At 45.0% G+C, this 25,052-nt stretch overlaps 1 protein-coding gene across 1 annotated transcript in view; it reads right to left on the bottom strand.

Annotated features, from left to right (window-relative positions):
* The window catches only part of LOC144479889 (cell adhesion molecule-related/down-regulated by oncogenes-like), a 97,133-nt gene extending 74,880 nt beyond the window's left edge, over positions 1-22,253 (bottom strand). The window contains exon 1 of the mRNA XM_078198928.1: positions 22,128-22,253. The gene's annotated coding sequence lies outside the window, so the exon portion shown is untranslated. The remainder of the gene's footprint in view (positions 1-22,127) is intronic.
* Positions 22,254-25,052: the final 2,799 nt, after the last annotated feature.

Here is a 25,052-nt window from a genome sequence, read left to right as displayed (position 1 = left end):
TCACTTCATGGTATCACCCCACCATACATTTGTACACGTACACACACAAGATTGTATTTACTTTCACCCCACATCGTAAATCCATTGGAATTGGAACACTGCTCAAAACTAAACCCAATTGCTCAGACACAATAAATTGATATTAGCTTCTGGTCTGAAAATCTGCCCTGCAGGGAAAATCAGGTAAATTTTGAAACACGGGAAACAATAGCAGTGTGGAATAACATCCAATGGAAAACACTCCACAATATAAACAGGATGTAAAATTCCAATTTACAACTCCATTGCATAGAAATCCCAGCAGGACCTGTTCTGCAGTAGCTGTGTTTATTCAGCCAAAATCAGCCCAAATGCACTTAAACATTCAGCAAGACATCTGGCCTCAGTGAGTACACATTCATCCAGGGATGTCAGGTCACCGTAAACAATATATGGATATGTGCCATGTGCAGCATAACTGAAGCATGGGGAGGCTGCCCCCTATCTTATGACAGCCATAGCTGTATTCAATATGGGAACCACAATATTTTAGAGGGAAAATGAAATTAACAGAGCTATCATTAGAAAATAAGGAAGAAATAGCAGGAGCTGTGACCATAATTTTCAAACCCTCCCTGGCTACAGGCATGGAGATGCTGGAGGGAATGATATAACATGGTTTGAAAAGGAAGAGATAGAATGAGTAATTATAGCCCAGTCAGACGAACCTCAGCGGTAGGCAAATTATTGGAAATAATCCTGAGGGATAGCAAAGATGATCATTTAAAAATGCACAGATTAATTAAGGGCCAACAGCATGGATTTATTAAGGGAAGGTTTTGAATGAATGTTTTGAGAAGTAACAAGGAGGATTGATGATGGCATCCTATTTAATGTAGTCTACATGGATTGTAGCAAAGCATCTGACAAATCCAGCATGGAAAACTGGTCAAAAAATTTGAAGTTCATGGGATCCAACAGAAAATGGCAAGTTGGATCCAAAATCAGTTCAGTGTCAGGGAGCAAAGGTTATTGGTTAGTGGATGTTTTGGTGATGTGTTGGGGGGCTCTGCAGGGCTCAGTAATGGGTCCCATGTTGTGAGGATTTATACTTAAATATAGGGGGCATGATTACAAAATTCACAGATGATATGAAAATTGACATGTGACTGATAGTGAGGAAGAAAGCTGTTGACTGCAGGATGATATCAATGAGATGGTCAGGTGAGAAGAAAAGTTGCAAAGGGAATGTACTCCACAGAGCTATAACCGTAACACTATATTCTGCGCACTCTCATTCCCTTCTCTATGAACGATATGCTTTGTCTGTATAGCGTGCAAGAAACAATACTGTATGCTAATACATGTGACAATAAATCAAATCAAAGTAGTACAAAATTGCACTAATGCATTTAGGGAGGACAAGCAAGAATATACACAATAAATGGTAGGATTCTGAGAAAATCCCTGGAGGTAGCAGGACAGGTAGATAAGGTGGGCAAGATGACACATGGGATACTTTCCTTTATATCATAGAATCGCTACGATGCAGAAGGATGACATACCGACCTACCAGCAGAACATCTTACCCAGGCCCACCCTACCCTCATATATTTACCCTGCTAACTTCCCTAACCTACACATCTTTGGACACTACGGGGCAATTTAGCATGGCCAATCCACCTAACCTGCACATCTTTGAACTGTGGGAAGAAGCCAGAGGACCTGGAGGAAACCCACGCAGACATGGTGAGAATGTGCAAACTCCACACAGACAGTGACCCGAGGCCGGAATTGAATCCGGGTCCCTGGCGCTGTGAAGCAGCAGTGCTAACCACTGTGCCACCATGCTGCCTAGGCTAGACCTAGAGTATAAGAGAAGGATTTTATACTAGACTGCTTAGAACACTAGATAGACCATCACTAGAGTACTGTGTGCAGTTCTGGTTACCACATTACAGAAAGGGTTTCATCATACTGGAGAATAATGGAGAGATCTACAACGATGTAGCCAGGAATGTTGAATTTTTGCAATGAGGGAAGATTGGGGTTGTTTTCTTTGGAACAGTGGGTGCCGAGTGGGATTCTTAATTGAGGTGTGTAAAATTATGAAAGACTAGATAGTGAAGACAGGAAGGACTGATTTCAACTTGAAGTGATGTAAATAACCAGTGGGCAGTGATTTAAAGTAATTGATACAAGGATTAGGAAGGGAGTTGGGGGAGAATTCTTTCACTCAGAGTGGTGGGAATCTGGAATGCACTGCCTAAAATATTGGTAGAGGCAGAAACCCTCATTGCATTAAAAAAGTACTTGGATATGCACTTGAAGTGCCATACCCTACAGAACTACAGATCAAGAGCTGGAAGTGGGATTAGTCTAGATAGCCCTTTTCCTGCTGGAATAAATACAATGGGTTAAATGGCCTACTTCCATGCTGCAAATCTTTCAATGAATATTATAAACCCCAAGTTTCAACTGCAGGGCATGACTCGGGTTGAATCAAGTGGTCAGAGAGCAGGCAAGATAGTAACAGAAACTAAGTGCATGTTTATGATCTCCAAGAGCCTCGGGATACCAAAATATTTGAAGAAGCGCACACACTAGATCAATTTCCCTTTCCCTCAGGCCACTGTATTTTGAAAAGCTGGTGTGAGCTTCATTTAAGAACTGCTTTTTCCTCGATGTTAACAAAACAAATGGTAAGGACAGCCAAGTGTGCATTTTGCACAAAATAATCCCATTTGACCTAATCGGACAGATTTGCACTTAAATTATTCAGATCAATTGTATACAAAAGGAACCCAAGCACTCGAGTTTTTTTTCCAAATATAATGCCGGTTTGCTGTTAAACCGTGCTGATAGCAAGATGCTGCATGTGGCACACTTTGCTCTCAGAAGCCCACTTGGAACTCAGCCTGACTCTGACAGTCTCAGTCCCCCTCGGAGAGGCTTTTCATGTGGCTCCCCCCCGCCCCCATTATTTCCTCCCAGTGAGTTTAATAATCATGGTTCCACATGGTCTGACTGATGGAATGTCAAGAGACTCAAACGAGTCCCATTCTCTCTCTCTCTTTCCTTTCCCCTTTTTTTCATTTCCTCCCCATTTCAAACAGACTGCCTGGCTCCATCAGCCTAACACACACTGGCATTCTCTACCCAGCTGCCTCCTTTAATACGATCAATGTCAGTAAGGATTAGTTGAGGCCAGGCTTGAGTCAAAGTTAAAAAAAAACTTAATTGTAACCAAGAATATTTAATGGGACTGGAAACAGTTGGTTTGACACTGCCCTTTCACCTCTAGGCCCAAAGTTCAAAAACAGTCCAGACGGGGGGGTATGAAAGTCTCCACTCACTGATGTCCATAGGAAAAGGGGTGTGAGAATTTGAATGTAGTTCCTAATAGATAATGGCGCATGGCAAGACCAGTGGCAATAAGAAACAATGGAGATGATCAGAGGAAAGCAAGACGAGGCATTTCTGTGCAAGGAGCAATAATTGTAGCTGTGTAAACTAAGATTGTCAACTCTGGTTGGATGTATCCCAGGGTGTTTTACCCAATGACCTGCCATCTTCACCTACCATGCCTCAAAATTCCAGATATAGCCAACCTTAGGGCATATCATATTTCCACACCAATCTGAATGTAAAGAGACCCATTACCCAATTTGTTGCTGTTTATCAGTCATTTTCTCATTTCCAGTATATCTAGAACTGAGAAATAAAATTGATTGAGCAAAATGAATAAAGTTCTTTTAACGCTCCTATGAATTTTCTCAAAAGTCACTTGCAACAGGTTCTTTGATTCAATTTTTAATTCCTGGAGACTCCAGGACAAGCTTGAAGTGTTGGCAGTCCTAGTGTAAATCCATGGTTTTTCTTAAATTTCTCTGGCCATCTAGTTAGTCAGGGGTCAAGAACAGGGGACTTGAATCTTATTTGTCAGCACCAGGTGACTGGCTGCAGTGAGAACATTTCCATTTGGGGTCTACACCTGACTTCCTGCCGTCCGAGCATTCGATTTCAGGGCTTATCCATGTAGGCCCTGGCAGTAGGCCCCTATCCTTATACCTCAAATGTTGCTGCTGCACCAAAAATGAGAAAGTGAGCCACCTGGGAACGAACTACAGCATTTCTGCAGTCTATGGATGTGAATTGGAATCCAAAACAATATGTCCAAATACATTAACTCTAAAGTGATGAGAAGTGATTTCACTTTTTACTAATGAACACTACCTAAAATATGTTGAGATTTATTAAGATATTATAGAGTTAATAGGTTCACACGAGAGTTAGGATGAGAGTGTAGTGATTGTGCCTGAGGATGGAAAGCCCATGATTGAGGTAGTCATGCATGGAGTGTGGCAGGAATCTGGCTGATGGGCTTATGCTTCTTCTGTTCCACTATGTTGCTCTGGTACATGAGGTTAATGGAGATATGATTCAGGTTTGAAGAATAACATAGATGGGAATTATTTATCTTGGAGTAGCTGGTTATCACGAGTATGAAGTTAATGAGCTCCAAACAAGGCTATAGATTAGTAAATATAAAATTCCTAATGAGCACTCGGTGCTGTGGAATAGGATTACAGCAGGATCAGTTAATTCTGTGTTGATTAGCAGCTTTAAAAAGAAAGCGGAGATCATGAAGGATTCAGAATAAATCACAAGGGATTTTGTAGCATTAGGCTTTGACGGCTGCGTGGGCGCAAATGAAGGAGTGATGGGGCCAAATATTTTGAATCCATATTCCTACTAATTTGCATACATCTCAAAATGCTTACACTAGTGGTTCTAATTAGTGTTCTAATTTTAGATTTATCCATAATGAGGCAACAATCCTTTCCAAACCTCCAGCCCACAACATTCAAATAGGACAAACCAAATCTGTAGCAATAGAACATACTTGAAGATTTAATTCAGAGCAGATAACTTCTAGTTATGTTGCCCACCTGACTTTCCATTCATTACAAATGGAAAGTTGAGTGGGCTATGCAATATTCCAATATGCAGTCCTGGTGCATGATGGACAAAGCTCGAAAGTTACCTTGAGAAGTTCAAATAGAAGTAGCCTGCATGAGCTCAGGGGCTGCATGTGTCGTGTGGGATGCCTTAACATACGCCTTAGCTGATCTCAACTAGGATTGTGGCTACAAGTGGTCTCATTACCTTGCTAACTCATCCCTGTTGTAAAATGTGTACACACTTACAGAATTAGATTTGGCTCTTCATGCCCAGTATGGTCAAAAGCATGGGAAATCATGTTGCAGCTATATAAAACCTTGGTTAGGCCGCATTTAGAGCATTGCACGCGGTTCTGGTCACCACCTTACCAGAAGCACATGGAAGCTTTGGAGAAAGTGCAAAGAAGGTTCACCTTGTTGTTGCCTGGTCTCGAGGGTGTTGGCTATGAGGAAAGGTTGAATAAATTAGGATTGTCTTCACTGGAAAGACAGAGGCTGAGGGGAGAACTGATAGAGGTCTACAAAATTGAGAGGCATAGACAGGGTGGATAGACAGGCTTTTTCCAAGGGTCAATTACAAGGGGGCACAGGTTCAAGGTGAGAGGGGGAAAGTTTGAGAGAGATGTGCCTGGGACGTTTTTCATGCAGAGGGTGGTGGGTGGCTGGAACGTGCTGCCAGAGGAGGTGGTGCAAGCAGGTACATTAGCAACATTTAAGTGGCATCGGGATGGGTACATGAACAGGGAGAGAATAGAGGGATATGGTCCGAATAAGGGCAGAAGGTTATTTTTCAGTTTAGGTAGGGCATCATGATTGGCACAGGCTTGGAGTGCCGAAGAGCCTGTTCCTGTGCTGTTCTTTACTTTTCTTTGTTCTTTGTAACACTTGCCAGCATGTTGTCGTCCAGTATTAAAGCTTTTGTTCTACCCATGTTCCTTCCCTCCTGGCAAAATTCTATACTGGGCATGCAGAAGTGCTATTCCTTTCATTATAAACCATGTTTCTTTCACACATCTCTGAGTAGCCAGTTACCTAGCTGTACGAAGAAAATTGGGAAAAGCAACTGCATGTTCTCAGAGATGTGGAGACAAAGTGAGCTGCCCTATTCAGTTATCAGTAAATAAATAAAACATGAACAATCCATGCAATTCAAAGATCTTGAATATTACTGTTGTAACTACCAATGCAGAGGAAAGCCACATCATGGGGACACAGTGAAAAGATATCAACATGAGAGATCAACAGGCTGGCCCAATTGGAATCAGCTGTTTTTAGTTTCTGCTGATCCCACTTCAGTTTCCAGTCTGTGTATAACTTATGTAATGTTGCATGAAGTCCCATTTCCTGAAATTGGAAGCTGCAATCCCCAGCCCAAAATCACTGCTGCAAGATACTCTCGTTCATGGCAATTATCATTGACCAGCTCAAGATGTAGATTACAAAATGTCAAGGAGCCCTCAGGCGAAATTCTGCTTTCATTGCTTTGCCTCCACTTAAAAATGGATTAAAATCCATTTTCTTCTTGTTCAGAACAATACTTTAAGGACAGCATGTGGGCAGTTCCCAGGAGTACAGTGGTCTGTCACCAGCTGCTTGGATATGTGATAGAGGACCCAATGTATTCAATTCACACTTTAATTTTTTGGTCTCAGAAGACTGGCGGTACCATTAGTTACTATGTGCTCCAGCAGTACAGAGGTATGTGCTTCATGAATCAAGGATGAGAAGAGGCCATCAAGTCCATGTCCAAGAAATCAATATGATGCAACTTAATTGCACTGCTACTGGAATTAATGGTAATGATTCCTGCAGAATTTATTCTTCTATTTTCATTCAAAAAGTTTCAATCGTTCCCCTTCATTATTTGGAAGAGGGATAATAGCTAAGAAGAAGCTCAATCCTTACAAAATTCAAGGTCAAATGGTATTTTTGTTTTCTTCAATCAAACTTTACTGTTGGGACAACTCAAGTTCATTGACACTCATACCAAGCCTCAAGATACTAGCTAAATAATCTGGACTGGAACCATAAAATGGGGGGCGGGGGGAAGCCAACTCTTTCATGCAACTTGGCCTACCTCCAGAATTACTGACTTAACAAGAGGAACAACTTATGTTGAATCAAAAGAGGTCCCTTCTTCAAGGAAAGCCTTAACCAACTAAAGTTCCTGTATTATTCAGTAAACTTCATAGATTAAGCTGCTTAATATTCTCTCCTGTGCTCTCCGATACAAAACAATTCAACTTTAATGTACAGAGAAACAACCAAGTTCAGAAATTATTTGAGGCCAATGCAAACAACGCATTTGTAAGGCATTCTCAATCTGCTGTTTTAGTTAAGGTCTTAACCCAATTAAAACAATCAAATTAAAACCTCCATTAAAATAGCAGACTGAAATATGAATGTAGTGTATCACCAACTTAATATCCAGTGCATGATTTGAGTTCTTTTAGTGGTTGCTGATATCCCATTATTTAATATCTCTTGGGTGCTATTCATGGAAGATGATGGTCTCCAAGAGACTCCCGCACCCTCTTAAAAATCAATCTAAGAGACCTGGCCATTCTCTTGGACGAGAGAACCCTTACTGTAGGAGTAACAACCAAGTATGATTACTTGGTTCCAGAGAAGACAGTTGAAGGCTCTGCAAGTAGCTTAGTTTGGGTATTGGCAGAAGGTTCCCCATAAAGTTCACACAGCCCCCTTTATGTCTCGCTCAATATAGCTGAAGCAACAATAACATGGTGGTAGGGACACTGCAGATCTGCCTGGATAACTGACTTGCCTGCATAAATCCATCACTCTGACAATATATTTGAATAAAGCTACTTGATTCTCAAACTTTGAGGTTTGGATGCACCAAAATCTAAAGTGCTAAGTCTGCAAAGGTGAGTGTGTAAAATGTTGGCAGATGGAGTATCGTGTGTCAAAATGCGAGGCTGTCCATTTTGGTGGGAGAATAAAAAGCAGAATGTTATTTAAAAGTCAGTGGTTCCCAAAGGGTGCGGTGCGCCACACTGGTGCGGCGAGAGAGGATGGCAAGTGTGGCGGGAAGATTCAAGGACAATCAAAGAACCATTTAAACATTGTTTAAACAAGCATCGTTTTATACTTTCTGGTTGTCCCATGATCATATTATAAAGTAGTGTTCTATGTTATGAATCAAGCACTGCTAGGAGTTGTTTTTTTTTGTTTTTGAATGTATTTCTTATCAATAAAAAATTCAGTGTGGCACGAGCAAATTTTTATTCCGAAAGTGCGGCCCAATGAAAAAAGTTTGGGAACCACTGATTTAAGTGGAAAGCGAGACTACAGGATGTTACAGTACAGGGGGATCTGGGTGCCCTTGTACATGAATCACAAAAAGTTAGCATGCAGGTACAGCAAGTGATAAAAATGTTCACTCGGGGATAAAGGGGTCATCTTATAAGGAAAGGTTGAGCAGATTGGATCGATACTCATTGAAGTTTAGAAGAATGAGAGTTGATCTTATTGAAACATTTAAGATCCATAAGGGGCTTGACAGGTTTGATGCTGAGAGAATGTTTCCCCTGGTGGGGGAATCTAGAACTTGGGGATATGGTTTAAAAGTATGGGGTCTCCCATTTAAGACAGATGAGGAGAAATTTCTTAAGACTGTTAACCTTTTGGGATTTTCCTCCTCAGAAAGCAGTGGAGGCTGGGTCCTTGAATATATTCAAGGCTGAGCTAGACAGATTTTTGATCTGCAAGGGGGTCAAGGGTTACGGAGACAGACAAGAAAGTGGAGTTAAGACCATAATTAGATCAGCTATAATCAAACTGAAGAGAGGAACAGGCTCGAGGGGATGAATGGCCTACTCATAGAATCCTACAGTGCAGGAGGAGGACATTCAGCCCACTGAGTCTGCACTGGCCACAATCTCACCCAGGCCCTACCTCTATAATCCCATGCATTTATCCTAGCTAATCCGCCTGGCACTAAGGGACAATTTAGCATGGCCAATCCACCTAACACGCACATCTTTGGACTGTGGGAGGAAATCGGAGCACCGGGAGGAAACCCACACAGACACGAAGAGAATGTGCAAACTCCACACAGACAGTGATCCAAGGCTGCAATCTGGGTCCCTGACGCTGTGAGGCAACAGTGCTAACCACTGTGCCACCCTGCCGCTCACTATGGAATCACTTCATAAATTCCAACAGTGCAGAAGGAGGCCATTCGGCCCATCAAGCCTGCACTGAGAACAATCCCACGCAGGTCCTATCCCCGTAACCTTGCTAATTTACCCTGTTCCGAAAGGGTAATTGAGCGTGGCCAATCAATCTAACCCGCACATCTCTAGACTGTGGGAGGAAACCGAAGCACCCAGAAGAAACCCACACAGACACGGTGGGAATGTGCAAACTCCACACTGACAGTCACCCGAGGCCGGAATTTGAACCAGGGCCCCTAGCGCGGTGAGGCAGTAACCAATGCCATCATGCCGCCCTACTCCTGCTCCTCTTTATGATTTTATTACAATCTTTTAAAGTACAACTCTTTTTTCCTCCAATTTCCATTTTAAAGTGTCTTCCTTCACTTTGATTTTATTTTTCTTCTCATTTCATTTTCGATTTCTGCTCGCCCACTTGCTTCTTGTTTTCTTGCAATTTTCTCTTTCCACAATTCTGTTGTCTTTATTCATGTCTTCCTCTGTCTCCTGTAATTCTGTCCTTCATAAATTGTCTCTGCCTTCTTTCCTCTACTTTCATTACCATGCTAATTCAGTCTTTCCTCCCCTCCCTCATCTTTGCCTCCTTTGTGCTGCTTCTTTAACAGTTTTCTGTTTGCACAATGTTGGTGCGACCAAATGGAGGGCGAGCAGGCTGGGATGAAAGAGGAAACTAGGAAGCAGAGCCATGGAGGAATTGCTAAAATACAAACGAGCATGCGCATACAAAATTGCTTCAGGTCCATGACAATCACTACACTTCAAAGAGTAATTCATTATTAAAAAAACTTTGATATGTTTTAGGATGCTGAATAAATGGACTATGCCCATCCTTCCTAATAAATATGTGATGCACCAGAGTCAGAAATACACTTTCAGCGATAGGGCTTTTACAAGCAGCTGAGTAATCCTTCTGGATTGTTGAGACACTGATATGGAATTTCAAGGGTTAAACACAGATAGTGGATCACACAAACCAGACTCAAAACAGTAAAACTACTGAATGAGATTAAGGTTCCCACACAGCCAGCTGACAAAGCAGCACTTCCTGCCTTGGCCCTTTTCAATTCAAAATAAACAGTTTCTCACCTCCGGGCTCAGCTGTCTGCCCACAGCCTTTGGTTAAGTGACTGGCTCCATTAACCACTACCCCTCAGAGGACATACAAGTGTCTCCTCTCATCTACTTCATTCCTATTTTGTTTCCTGTCATTTTGTTGTTACCCAAGAAATAGAGTAGTCAATCCAAGTTTATTCCTTGTTAATATTACAAGTCCCTTGACCAAAATCCAGCACCTCTGGGACGGAAACCGTGCTGGATTTCAGATTTCCCCCAATTTTGGACATGGGATACTCGGTCTTTTCATCTAAATCATTAATATAGATTAATATCAGTAAATAGCTGAGCCACTCACTGACCTTTGTGATACTCCACTATTCAGTACCTGCCAACTTGAAAATATCCAATTCATGCCAACACTCTGCTTCCTGTCTGGTAATCAATCCCATATCCGTGCTATTATTAATCTCAACACCCATGCACCCTTGTCTTGCATTTAACCTTTTGTGTCACACCTTATCTAAATGCTTTTTGGAAATTCGGGTATACTGCATCTACTGGTTTCCATCTATGTACCTTACCAGTTACATCCTTAAAAAACCATGAAACAGGATTGCCCTTTAGTGAAATCAGGTTGACTTGTCAAAGTGCATTGTCAACACTTCCTTGATAATAGATTCCAGCATTTCCCATCAACTGACGCTAGGCTAACTGGCCTGTTGCTTCTCAATTTTTCAATCCCTCCTTTCTAGATAGGCAGCATAAACTTTGCCAGGAATTCTGGAAAAATGATAGCTAGAGCATTCACTATCTCTGCAGCTATCCTCTTTAGAACCTACGGAGCAGAATTTTATGCTCTTCCCAAGGTGGGTTCTGAGGCCGGAAGGGGCCTAAAATGGATGGGACCCTGCCCCTACCCGGAACTGCCTGTCCAAACCCAGACAATTTCATGCTTGGGTGGGCAGACTCATGGGTGGGAAACGCGCCCATTCACCTGCCAACCTCAATTTTTAGGCTAGTGGGTGCAGATAAGGTGGGAAAGTGACATTTACACTTTTCCCCATTTTGGGCGGGTGGCGGGGCACCTCATTCTGAAGGCTTCTTCAGCGTTGGTACAAACTCCCGCCCCATCTTTCCCCCAGGTGTTGGGAATTCTGGGACCATCTGACCTACCCCCGCAATGCCGTGATTGTCGCACACCCTCCCGACGTCTTCTCCTATCGGTGTCCCCTACCCTCCCGCCCCCAGGACTTACCTTTCGAATCAAAAACAGAAAATGCTGTAAAATCACAGCAGGTCTGACAGCATCTATGGGGAGAGAATAGAGCCAACGTTGGGAGTCTGGATGACCCTTCCAGACTCAAAACGTTGGCTCTATTCTCTTCCCACAGACGCCGTCAGACCTGCTGAGATTTTACAGCATTTTCAGATTTTCAGCATCCACAGTATTTGGCTTTTATCTTACCTTTGAATGTCTGGGGGCAGAATGCTGTAGCACCACTTCTGGCCACTGCAGTGCTGTGCCTGACCGGGTTCAAGAGTTGTTGGCCAATCAGTTCTACATGGGCAGAACTTCCTGCCAAGGGTGGACAGAAAGTCCCCCCCTCCCCACACTGTCATTCAACACTCAAGTGACCATTAAATGGTAGTGGGAGTTAGAGAGTTGGCAGCTGCGTGTTAGGCACCGACTCTTTAGAGTGGATCACTTGCTATCCTTAAAATTCTACCCAAGGTGTGGGCTATCAGGCTCCAGGGATGTCACATTTTAGTCCCTTTCTCTCTGCTGATATTAACTTCCCTAATATCCTTGCTGTTTTAAGCCTCTGGGTTACAGTCTACGCCTGGAATGAAATTTGTGATGCGTTGAACCACTATAAAGGGCTGGGTAACTCTGGTTGGATATATTCCTTGAGGTTTCATTACATGACCCACCCCTCTCACCCAAACAGTTTCCTCTCTCAACTATCTTCAAGTGTTCAAGGGGGAAAAAGAAAATCACAACTTTGTAATGCTCCGGTGAGTTATCAGAAGAGGCTGCAAGGAGCAGTGACTCATTATTGATTCCTGGAAATTCCAGGACCATCTTAGGGGGTCGGGAAATTTTTCAACTCACCCATGCCTGCCACAGGATGGTTTATCATCTACTGTGATGGGATTTGAGCCTGGAACCCCAGAGCATTGCCCTAGGTTTCTGGATTACCAATTCAATGACCTACACCACTAGTCATGATGTGGAGATGCCGGCGTTGGACTGGGGTGAACACAGTAGGAAGTCTCACAACACCAGGTTAAAGTCCAACAGGTTTATTTGGTAGCAAATACCATAAGCTTTCGGAGCACTGCTCCTTCGTCAGATGGAGTGGAAATGTGCACATTTCCACTCCATCTGACGAAGGAGCAGTGCTCCGAAAGCTTATGGTATTTGCTACCAAATAAACCTGTTGGACTTTAACCTGGTATTGTGAGACTTCTTACTGTCTACACCACTAGGCCACAGAAGGAACAGCAGCAAAAACACACCTTGCTTGCCTGGGCAACGTTTATACAAGTTTCAAGCTCTCCGTCGGGAATTGAACACCGCCCTTCCATGTGAGTGGCAGGATATTAACCATTACAATCTGGGAGGTTGGAAACGCTAACCACAGAAAAGTCAAGGAATTAGAAATGTTAACTCATTAACAAACACTACCATAACTAATGAAGGGTATTCCATAAGGTAAATTATGCTTTCATTGGCTACTGTTGTTCCACAGGATTGTGAAAGGCAATCAAATTAGTACCAATTAGTGTCAAACTTGAGATGCTAGTTTTCTGCAGACTTGCATGACTGAACTAAACCAGCCAGCGCCAATTTTGTTCCAGTTTAGTGAAAGAGAGCCGATTAACGGATGGACCCTAGAGTAAGAGTGTGCTTCTTTACCCAGTCATTCTGTTAAACAAAACTCCCAGTGCAAATAGCAGCCTTTACAACCAGCACCTTGTCAGGCCACCTTTGATCATGGAAGAAATGATTGTTCAAGACTTTCTGGACATGATTGAGGTGATGCTCTGATAATTGTTATTGTACTCCAATTAGGAAGTGAAGCAAATCAAACTGTACACAACTAATCCCACTGCAGCAAATGAATTTAACAGAACCACGAATCATCCAACAAGTTACCAAACTTTCTCGGTCATACATTGTCGCCTATTCCAAACAGTAATAGAGTGCATTACCAATTTATTAATCAGTGCTGTGTTAGGATTTGCCGGTGTTGCAAATAGATATTAGAACAGTGAATTGTTCCACTAAATTCAAATTTTGTCCCTGGGTTCCAATCCAGCTCAGTGTAATAGCAATGAAGATCTCTTCTGCCTGTTGTGCCAATACAAATTTTATTTGGGTAGTGTCAATAAACTAGGCATGAACACAATGGAACAATTCTCCACCCATTAACTGAAAACAAATGGAGAAAAATCAAACAGGCTCTTGCATCCGATTTTCATGCATTTATTGCAACCAGGTAATTCAATATGCTCAGAAACAAGATCCACTCTATTTTCTTCAGACCATGAGAGTAAAGTGCAAAGCTGGTTGATTACAGACTGTGCATGTCTCACTCTGCTCTCTATAGTTGTGTCACAGTTGTCAATCCACCTGTGATATCCTGTACGTTCTTTCTTCCCAGGCTTTTATACATTTCTTGATAACATACCCAACAGTTTAATGCTCCAACTGAAGGAGCCTATCAGCCCAACTGAAAACAAGTAGGCTTGGCATAATTCACAGATCTCAGTGAAATTGAAGATGTGCAAACTCCAAAACAGATGGGAAGGATCACCATAACAGGGAGCCATAAGAACAGTAGGCAATCCCAACCCCAAAGCAACTGTTGATTGCTGCCTAACAAGTCTACTTACTGTAATTCATTGGTCTCCTACTTAAAACAGCTGCTCCCCTAACTCCAAATGGATCTGCAGCATGTTTCAGTATGATTGTGGGACAACACCATTGATTGTTTTACATGCATTCTGCATGTCCACATTTGAGATTCATTACACGATCCTTAGTGCAAACAAAGAGTATCCCTTGCAGACAAATGGTGGAAATAATCTCAGTAACAAGAAGCTCTGCAATAAAATATTAGTATGGGACGGTGTTCCGGAGATTACTTACACAAAGCATTATCTCCCTTCCTCTGAAGGCCTGGTAGAGAGATTAGACTGTCCTCACAGTGAAAGTGGCAAAACTCATGGGAAAAATGTGCCAAGCTTCTCATGCACAATCAGCTGAAAACCTCAACATGGCACTGACATTCTAGTTATACTTCATCCTGCCTCTCCCATGCCAGATATATTTTTTTATCTAAGCAGCAGCTAACCTGCACCCAGGACTCCCATGTCCCCATGCAACCAAAAGGTATTGGGAGCACGAGCTCACACACAAGTCAAAATCAGGACCCTTCAGCAGAAAGCTGGTTATGAATCAGACCGATGTGTTGAAATCATCTGTGTGAGCTGCAAGGGTTCTACATGAAGTAATTTAGGTAGTCTGTGCATCTAATTTGAATTTCCCTAATATGATATTAGTTAGGACACAAGGATGGCTATGTAGCAGTGTAAGAGTTTTAACAACACCAGGTTAAAGTCCAACAGGTTTATTTGGTAGCAAATGCCATTAGCTTTCGGAGTGCTGCTCCTTCATCAGATGGAGTGGATATCTGCTCTCAAACAGGGCATATTGAGACACAAAATCAAGTTACAGAATACTGATTAGAATGCGAATCTCTACAGCCAACCAGGTCTTAAAGATACAGACAATGTGAGTGGAGGGAGCATTAAGCACAGGTTAAAGAGATGTGTATTGTCTCCAGACAAGACAGCCAGTGAGATTCTGCAAGTCCAGGAGGCAAGCTGTGGGCGTTACTGATAGTGTGACATAAACCAAGATATGTAGCAGTGTCACATTGATGCAGCAAAGGATGCCCGAGTTTGAAACTTGCGTGGAGTGAAAAAAGCTTTTCTCTGACCGGGAAATACTTGATTGCACCATTGGATATCCAAGAAGGCAAGTGTTTCATTTTCCAGGGCTCAAGTGGCAAATGGAATTGAATGCAGAGAAATTTGAAGTGCTGCATTTGGTGGAAAGAATGAGGAGTCACAATATAAAACGAAGAGTACAATTGTAAAGGAGATGCAGGAGCATAGGAAGCTAGTGGTACAGTGCACAGATCATCGAATGTGACAGGGCAGGTTGAGAAAGCAGTAAAGCATACAGGACAGTAGGAAAGTAGATGGTGATTCTGTGTAAACCAACGGTTCAGCCTCAGCTGGAGTACTGTGTCCAATTCTGGACACCCACACTTTAGGAAGGATGTGAAGGCACTAGAGAGGGTGCATTAAAGATTCATAAGAATGGTTCCAGGGATGAAGAACATCATTACATGGATAGACTGGAGAAGTTGGGGCTGTTCTCCTTGGAGAAGAGAAGATTGAGAGGAGATTTGATAGACATGTTCAAAATCATGAGGGGCCTGGACATAGTAGATTGGGATTGCCATTGATGGAAAAATTAAGAGGGCACAGGATTTAAGATGATTGGCAAAAGAAGTAATGCTGACATGACAAAAAACTTCTTATGCAGCGAGTTGTTAGAATCTGGAATGTGTTGTCTGAGTATGTGGTGAAGACAGATTTAATTGTGGTCTCCAAAAAAGAATTGGGTAATTATCTCACGATAAAAAAATTACAGGGCTAAATGATGAACTAGATGGATTGCTCTCAGAGTGGCAGGCTGAATGGCCTCCCTCTGCATTATAGCTATTCTATGAACTCTGTGTAGCCAAAAGCAGACTCCCCAACTTGATATTAAAAATAAATGTAAAAGTTGCTCCCACCATGATGCTCCTGTTAAGAAGTTTCCATTGCACAATAGACTTATCCTCAATAAAGCAATTTTTCTCTATTTTAATTGTTTGTGCAGCTTTTAAAAATGACCTTCCTCATCTAATCCCTTCATGAAAAGAAGCATTACATAAGAATCATAATTTTGACTTCCTCTGGGAAAGCTGCAAATTCCAGAATATTCCACGTTACAACCTAAACTGGCACAGGACATCAGACATGAAATCAGACCTACCTTCCAGGAAAATTTGTAATTTTAACACTCGAAAACCCTAACTGTTTTTACAACTGGCTAAATGCTACATGAGTGTTATTAACCCTCAGTGTGTTCACATAACCAATGGCAAAGTCAAAAGTTGGATGCCCCAAGGCCACTTACTAGGAAAATTTTACTAACTCTCAGGATGTGGGTCCTACTGGAAAGGCAGGCAGTAAAATGGTGATCATTCGGTAAAAGTTTAAAACAGCTGAATATGTAGCTTGCTAGGCCAATTTAGAGTGCCGTTGAGAACCAACCACACTGGTGTGGGACTGGCTAAGGACATATTTTCCCTGAGAAATATTAGTGAACCAGTTGGACTTTTAGTGACAATCTAACATCTTCATGGCCACATTTACTATCACAAATTCTTATTTCTATTTGTTATTTTAAGTTAAATTCAAAATCTCAAACTACCATGTTGGAACTTGAACTCTTTTTCTCTGGTTCCTTGTCCAGTAACACAACAATGACATTACCATTCTCCTGAAAATCCAGTACAAAACAAGGTTTCCCTTCCACCAGGAGTAGGAAACCTGAAGAAAACCTTACTTTGCTGTTGCGGCTTTGCACAAAAGACATCAGGAAGCTGCGAGATTTAGCCCCATTAAGGAACATTTCCTGTCTCAGCTACTGTTAGCCACCAACCAGCCCCCAACCTCATCTCTCCTCATATGAAAGCAAAGTACTGCAAACGCTAGAAATATAAACAAAAATGCTAGAAATACTCAGCAGATTAGGCAGCATCTGTGGAGAAACACAGCAAACTTTTCAGGTCACCTGAAACCAATGGCAATAGTTTCTCCCTATGCCCAGACTCCTCATGATTTTGAATACCTCTCAATTCTCCCTTCAACTGTCTCTTCTCCAGGAGAACAGCCTGAAATATTAACTTTTTCTCCACAGATGCTGAGTATTTCCAACACTTTTGTTTTTATTTCACCTTTCCCCATATCCCCTTTGCTTCCAATCTCCACTTAGTTCAATAGACTTGAAATTCCCTTATCTCTGTTATTTTGATTAAAGGTGCATCAACAGAATCTGAAAGCTGTTGAGATTTAGCCCGTTTGACCACGAATGTGTGAATAGGCATAGATGTGAGTCAGTAGGTCTGGCTGGCATGAGGCAGCTGAGAATATGCAGTGTACAATGTTCAATATATACTTTTGATAAAATTGATTTTCCTCCCCATTATATTTTTAATGTTTTTGTTTTTAAAATTCTACCAAACACTGTATTTTCACAGCTTTCCTTCACTAGCCAGCTGTGTTGTCTCAGACCTATACCAGCTTGGGGAGTGGCAGCTGTGAATACCTGCCCTCTCTGGCTAAACACAACACCCAAATTATTGCATTGTATATGATAAACTAACACAAATAGGCTGGCACACCAGAGTAGAGCTTTTAGGATAGGCTATGAGAATGCCCTGCTGTAGGTAACTAAAGGCCCACACACCTTAATGTCCTTCAGGCACCCAACAGTCCGCTAGGCTCAAGAGGTACATCAAACCCATCTGTGTTACTTATGATTCCATCCAGGATACAAGACTACAAAACATAGGAGGAGACTATATGGTCTATGGGCCTGTTACACCATTCAATACAATTGTGGCTGGTCTAGGGCTTCAATCCTACTTTCCTGTCTGCTTTGCATATTACTATCGGCACGGTAGCACAGTGGTCAGCACTGCTGCTTCACAGCTCCAGGGACCTGGGTTCGATTCCCGGCTTGGGTCACTGTCTGTGTGGAGTTTGCACATTCTCCTCGTGTCTGCGTGGGTTTCCTCCGGGTGCTCCGGTTTCCTCCCACAGTCAAACGATGTGCAGGTTAGGTTGATTGGCCATGTTAAAATTGCCTCTTAGTGTCCTGGGATGTGTAGATTAGAGGGATTAGTGGGTAAAATATGTAGGGATATGGGGGTAGGGCCTGGGTGGGATTGTGGTCGGTGCAGACTCGATGGGCCGAATGGCCTCTTTCTGTACTGTAGGGTTTCTATGATATTCCTTGATCCCCAAGTCTGTCTATCCTAGCTTTAAATGTATTCAACAATGGGGCATCCACAACCCTCCAGGGGAGAAAATTCTAAGATTCACAATCCGCTGAATTAAGTAATTTTTCATATCAGTCCAAATTGATTGGTCCCTTACCCTGAGACTGTCTACCCCCGCCCCCTGAACCCCATATTTTAGACTTTTTAGACAGTGGAAACAATCTCTCAGCGGTTACCCTATCAAGCCCTTCCAAAATCTTCTATGCTTCAATGAGATCATCTCTCATTCTTCCAAACTCAAGAGAATTACTCAGTCTCTTTTCACAGGACAACCTCTTCATCCTAGGTACCGATGTAGTGGACCGTCACTGTACCGCCTCCAATGCAAGTGCATCCCTTTTTAATGTAGAGACCAAAACTGCACACAATATTCCAGATGTGGTCTCACAAAAACTCTGTACAATTGTAGCAAGACTTACTTATTCCTGTATTCCATATCCCCTTGCAATAAAGACCAAACAGTGTGGGTACTGTTGAGTGGAGCCTAACAACAGAAGAATCACAGTGTACTCTTAAGCAGAGCAGTTCCTTAAACAAAATCTCATTTCCTTACCACATTATTTTCTCAGGAAGTTAAGATGACAAGCCAACCCATTTAACTGATTTTACCTCCTTTGTGTTGCCAATGCACTGGCACCAATACATTTAAGATAAAATAGCACACTGAAAGCTATTACATTTTAAAGTTGGGGATCTCAAATTGCTCCAACCAGTACTTCAGCCGAATATCATACAGTTCTAAATGCGCCTTCCTGTCACAGCCCACATTTGGGAGAATAAGCGTTGTTAAGTGCACAATTGGGTATTTTTTCCACAGTTCCTGTTGGCATACTCAGGGTGGCTGTAATTTCCACAAATATGATTTCCAACTGGGAATGCTGGATTTCGGAATCACCTCTTGTATGAACATGCCAGACAACTAATTATTGCATTTTCTTCAAATTGAAGTGAAAACACTACTGTTGTTTTAATAAATACTTAAATATGTGACAAACATTTTTCCATCTGTGCTGCTAATGTAAATGGTCCAGGAATTGAACATGCCAAAAACTGCTCCTTTAAGAAACAGCCTCCATTTCACCATAAGGCTCTGTGAACTTCTCAAATTCCCATTTTGTTATTCAACACCTCATGTACAGATGGGAAAAGACAAAAAAAATGTGTGCCTTTGAAAGGAGGCAAAGGAACAGTGTGCACAGTATTAATCCTGTCTGTGGGAGGGAGTGATATCTGCCAGAGTCTCAAAGAATCAGCCTGGGAAGATTTTGATAAGACTTTAAAGAAAAAAAATGATGTCTTAAACAGAAATAAAGTCATGTGATCTCTTCCACCAATGTTACCATAGCCTGAATAGCAACGACTCACTTAAAAACACAGGTATTTGGGGAAACACAGAACATAAAACAAGTTCTCTAAACTCACATCTCATCAAAATGATCAACTTTAGAGTAATCGTTATAGAGTCCCACGTCTGATCAAAAATACCAGGAACAGTTTCTCTTGGGGGACGGGGGGTAATGTCACTTAAAACCAAGTACCAGAGTCAACATCTGTGCAAAATGTTCACAAATTTGAGGACGCAGGCAAACTACAACGTGTCGCATTTTGCAGGTGAACTACTCTCCCCTAAATACTGGGGCTCAAACAGATATAGATGCAAAAAATAAACAATCTGTTTCAAAAGACGAGAAAACTCGCATCTGCAGATTTCAGATAAATAAGTCGCTTCTTAGATGACCATCAATGTCCTTCTGAGTAAAGCAGTTGTGATTTTGTTTCTGCAGAAAATCTGAGCAATTATTACATTTTGGTGAAATCAAAACCTACTGCCCAGCTGCAGCACATTCAAGACTTCTCTGCAAATACAAGTTAAAAAAACACAATGCAGGGGATATGTCCACGGAGCCAACAAGATTGCAGCAATCAGCTTAAACTGTACAAAGGTAACAGATGAGCAAGAGAGGCGATGTTCATGTTTTAGGGACAGTCTAAGGTAGAATAATTGTGGATGCTTCAAGACTATTTGCAAATATAAAACCCCTGTAGCTCCATCTCAAGAGTGTCCAATCCATCCAAGTAGTTTGATTAAAGTGTGACATTCAATTAATCAGACCTTCCACATAATTCCCTGCATTAAAAGCATCATAACCTTGCATACTGAAAAATATTTCCTGGGATTAATGAAGGCACTGACTAAACAGCTTTCTAAAATCAATCCTATCATTCTCTCTGCTCCAGCAAAGCAGTGCAGCAAGAACAATCAGATAGCAAAAATATATAATTGTTTGGTTCTCCCTCAACACAAAAGAGTAAAAAGGAAAGTCATCCATAGTTTCTGGTTAACTCAAACTGCAGCAACAGGAACACTGCTCCTGAAAGCTTTTTAATAGAGAGGCTGAAGATGGAGTGTTTTTATCAGACTGTAACCTAATCCCATGATGGCCCCTTCTAACCATCGCTCAAATACTCAGAGCTTGGTGTGTGCCTCCTACTCCCACAGGCTGCCGACAAGGCTTGGCACGCCATACAGCTAACTTCTGTCAACAGTACCCTTACATCCTGACCGGTGTCTCCTAATCGATGTGCTCTGCCTTTGTCTATCTTCTGACATTCTCACACAGCCAAGCACCCCCCCCCCCCATCCCCAATGTCTCACTGTCAATCTAGTCTTTTCTTTCTGCCAGTATCCTCCATGCCAGTCTCAGCATTTGTTTTTCCTGCCTGCTCTTTATCTCCATCTCTGCTTTTTCTTTTAAAGTGTATTTATTAGTGTCACAAGTAAGCTTACATTAACATTGCAATGGAGTTACTGTGAAAATTCCCTAGTTGCCACACTCCAGCACCTGTTTGGGTACACCGAGGGAGAATTTAGCATGGTGAATGCATCTAGTCAGCACGTCTTTCGGGCCGTGGGAGGAAACCGGAGCGCCTGGAGGAAACCCACACAGACACGGGGAGAATGTACAAACCCCACACAGACAGTGACCCAAGCCAGGAATTGAACCGCGGTCCCTTGCGCTGTGAAGCAGCAGTGCTAGCCACTGTGCCACCTTGCTCTGTCACATCCCACCCCCTCCCCAACAAATTGCAATCCATATCTCTACCTTTTCTATGACTCTCGCCTCCCTTCCTTCCCCCAACATCCTATTTGGGGGCTGGTTTCAGGTCTGTCTCTCCCTCATGCCTGGTTGTATGTCTCTTCCCCCTATTTCAACACCCCCCCCCCCCACCACCACTTCGTATCCCAGCTCATCTTTTTCCTCCTCTATTCTCCTTCCTTCTCTCTCCCGTTTCTCCCTTTAGCCCATTCCTCAATCCCTTTGTCTCCCTGTTTTTCTCTGCCTCTTTCTGCCTGTGTGTGTGTGTCTGACTCAGGCAGCCTGCTCTGTGGTTTGAGCTCTGCAGTTTTTGTACCCTTGCCAGGCAGCCCTCCCTCCTCTCCCTCTGGAGTTGGGAGCTGGCTTTGTTGTGAGTCGGGCTCGGGCTGCCGAGCTCCTGGAAGAAAAGCCCCGGACTCCATTGAATGGGGAGCAGAGTCCCAGAGGGAGGGGAGGGGAGGGGAGGGATTTATTAAACCTCCCCGAGCAGTATTGGGGGGGGGGGCGGGGGGGATATGTTTTGGTTAAAAGCCGAGCTCCGCCCCGGCTTGTGGCCTAGGAGCTGGATGTGAAGCCAGGAGAGGATCGGCGAGGGGAAGGCCGCCCTCCTGCACCCACCCCCCCGGTCCCCCCCTTTACCTCTCACCACAGCCGCTGCCCGCAACGTCCGCCGCCGAACTCCACATCCCGGAGACACCGCCTGCGGGCCGCCCGCTCCATAAGGAAAGCAGCACAGTGTCGCCGCGGTGCCGATCCGCCTCTCTCTCTCTGGGCTCTCTAACACGGGGAGCGGCGTCTGTCCGGGGTCGCTGCCATCCGGCTGCCTCTCTCTCACTAACCCGGGACCCGCTGCTCGCGCTCCCAGTCCGAGCGCCTCTGGCTGCGCGCGCCGCCCCGCGAGACCAACCGCCCGGCCGGTCCCGCCCCCCGGCTCACTAACCCCGCCCCTCAGCTCACTAACCCCGCCCCCGGCGCACTAACCCCGCCCCCGGCGCACTAACCCCGCCCCCGGCTCACTAACCCCGCCCCCAGCTCTCCAACCCCGCCCCCAGCTCTCTAACCCCGCCCCCAGCTCGCTAACCCCGCCCCCCGGCTCACTAACCCCGCCCCCAGCTGACTAACCCCGCCCCCAGCTGACTATCCCCGCCCCCCAGCTCTCTAACCCCGCCCCCCGCCTCTCCAACCCCGCCTCCCGCCTCTCCAACCCCGCCCCCAGCTCTCTAACCCCGCCCCCAGCTCTCCAACCCCGCCCCCAGCTCTCCAACCCCGCCCCCAGCTCACTAACCCCGCCCCCCAGCTCACTAACCCCGCCCCAGCTCTCTAGCCCCGCCCCCAGCTCTCTAACCCCGCCCCCAGCTCACTAACCCCACCCCCAGCTCCCTTACCCTGCCCCCAACTCTCTAACCCCGCCCTCAACTCACTAACCCCGCCCCCAGCTCACTATTCCCGCCCCCAGCTCACTATTCCCGCCCCCAGCTCACTATTCCCGCCCCCAGCTCACTAACCCCGCCCCCAGCTCACTAACCCCGCCCCCAGCTCACAAACCCCGCCCCTGCTCACTAACCCCGCCCCCAGCTCTCCAACCCCGCCCCCTGCTCACTTACCCTGCCCCCAGCTCTCTAACCCCGCCCCAGCTCACTAACCCCGCCCCCAGCTCACTAACCCCGCCCCCAGCTCACTAACCCCACCCCCAGCTCACTAACCCCACCCCCAGCTCACTTATCCTGCCTCCAGCCCACTAACCCCACCCCCAGCTCACTTACCCTGCCCCCAGCTCTAACCCCGCCCCCAGCTCACTAACCCTGCCCCCAGCTCACTAACCCCACCCCCAGCTCACTAACCCCGCCCCCAGCTTACAAATCCCACCCTGTGGCCACGGAACCCGCCCCTCGCCTGCCTGGCACCGCCCACTGCTCACTGGCACCGCCCACTGCTCACTGGCACCGCCCACTGCTCACTAACACTGTCTGCAACTCAGTAACCATGGCCCAACCCACTGACCCCGCCCCCAACTCACTGACCCCACTCCACTCCTGCCCGGCCCCGCCCCCAGCTCACACCTCACCATGTGGCCACGGAACCTGCCACTAGCCTGACTGGCACCGCCCACTGCCCTCTGACCCCGCCCACTGCCCTGCCCCAAATTCACCGATCCCACCCTCAAGTCACTGACCCCGCCCACTGACCACTGACCCCCCGCTCGCCCAGGCTGCCGACTGGCCAAGGACCCCGCCTCCAATCTGCCTGGCACTGCCCACTGTTCATTGACTCTGCCCCCAGCTCACTGACCCCGCCCCCAGCCTGCCTGGCACTGCCAACTGGATTCTGTCCCCGCTCCCTGGCCACTGACTCGCCCCCCCCGCCCATTGGCCCCACCTCCTGTCCATTGGGCTCGCGACACTAACCGCCCACCAGCACCTGGCCCCGCCAATGGGGGAATTGGCCATGATAAGTACACAGGGTAAGGGGGAATAGGGTGCAAGATAGGGTCTGGGTAAGGTGCTCTGTCGGAGGATCTGTGCAGGCTCGATGGGCCAAATGGCCTCTTCTGCACTGTGGGCAGTCTGTGGCTGGTGTGGGAATATCTGACTGAGGGGCCTGAGACTTACCAACTGCTGAAAGGGACCCAAAACTGATTGAGTGGCCAAGGTGCCCAGCACTGACCAACTGACTAAGGTGCCCAGAACTACCCAAAGGGGCCCGGGACTGATTGACTGCCCGCAGCAGGGTGGTGAGATGGAGAGGTATAGGGAGGGTCTTCCAGAGCTTTGGGGCCAAGGTAACTGAAGGCACAGCCATCAATGGTAGAATGATTATGATTGAGAATACACAAAGACCAGAGTTAGAAGAATGTAAATGCCTCAGAGGGTTGTAGGGCTGGAGGAAGACAATTGAGATTGGTGAGTGCATGGAGGGATTTGAACAGAGGAGTGAGTTGTTGAAATTGCTTGTCTTGGAGCCGGGATGGGATGATAGGACAACAGGATTTGCTGTGCGTTAAGGTAGCCAAGTCTTTGTGACCTCAAGTTTATGGAGGGTAGAATGAGTGAGACCAGTCAAGTTTGCATTGTAATAGTCGAGTCTCGAGGTAACAAGGGGATGGATGAGGGCTTCAGCAGCAGATGAGCTGAGGCAGGGTGAAGCTGAACACCGTTCCTCAGGTGGAAATAGGTGGGCTTAGGGATGGCATGGGGTCAGAAGCTCATCACGAGATCAGATGCGACACCCAGGTTGTAAACAGATTGACTGAACCAAAGACAGTCGCCAGGGAGAGGGTCGGAGCTGGTAGCTCAGGGACGGAGTTGAAAACAATGACTTCAGTCTTCCCGATATTTAATTGGGGGTGGTTTTCTGCTCATCCAGTACTGGATGTTGATTAAGCAGTCTGACGATATAGTAACAGTGGAGAGAGGTGGTAGTGAGATAGAGCTGGGTATTGTCAGTGTACAGGTGAAAACTAATGCCAGGCCTTAGGATGATGGAGCCAAGGGGCAGCATGTAAATGGGAACTGGGAGGGAATCAAGGATCGATCATTGGGGGACACCAGTGCTAACAGTGTGGGA

This window comes from Mustelus asterias, chromosome 27, assembly GCF_964213995.1.
Source record: "Mustelus asterias chromosome 27, sMusAst1.hap1.1, whole genome shotgun sequence".
Lineage (NCBI taxonomy): Eukaryota > Metazoa > Chordata > Chondrichthyes > Carcharhiniformes > Triakidae > Mustelus > Mustelus asterias.
Note: the sequence above shows the minus strand (reverse complement) of the source record. Positions and strands in the feature narration are given on the sequence as shown.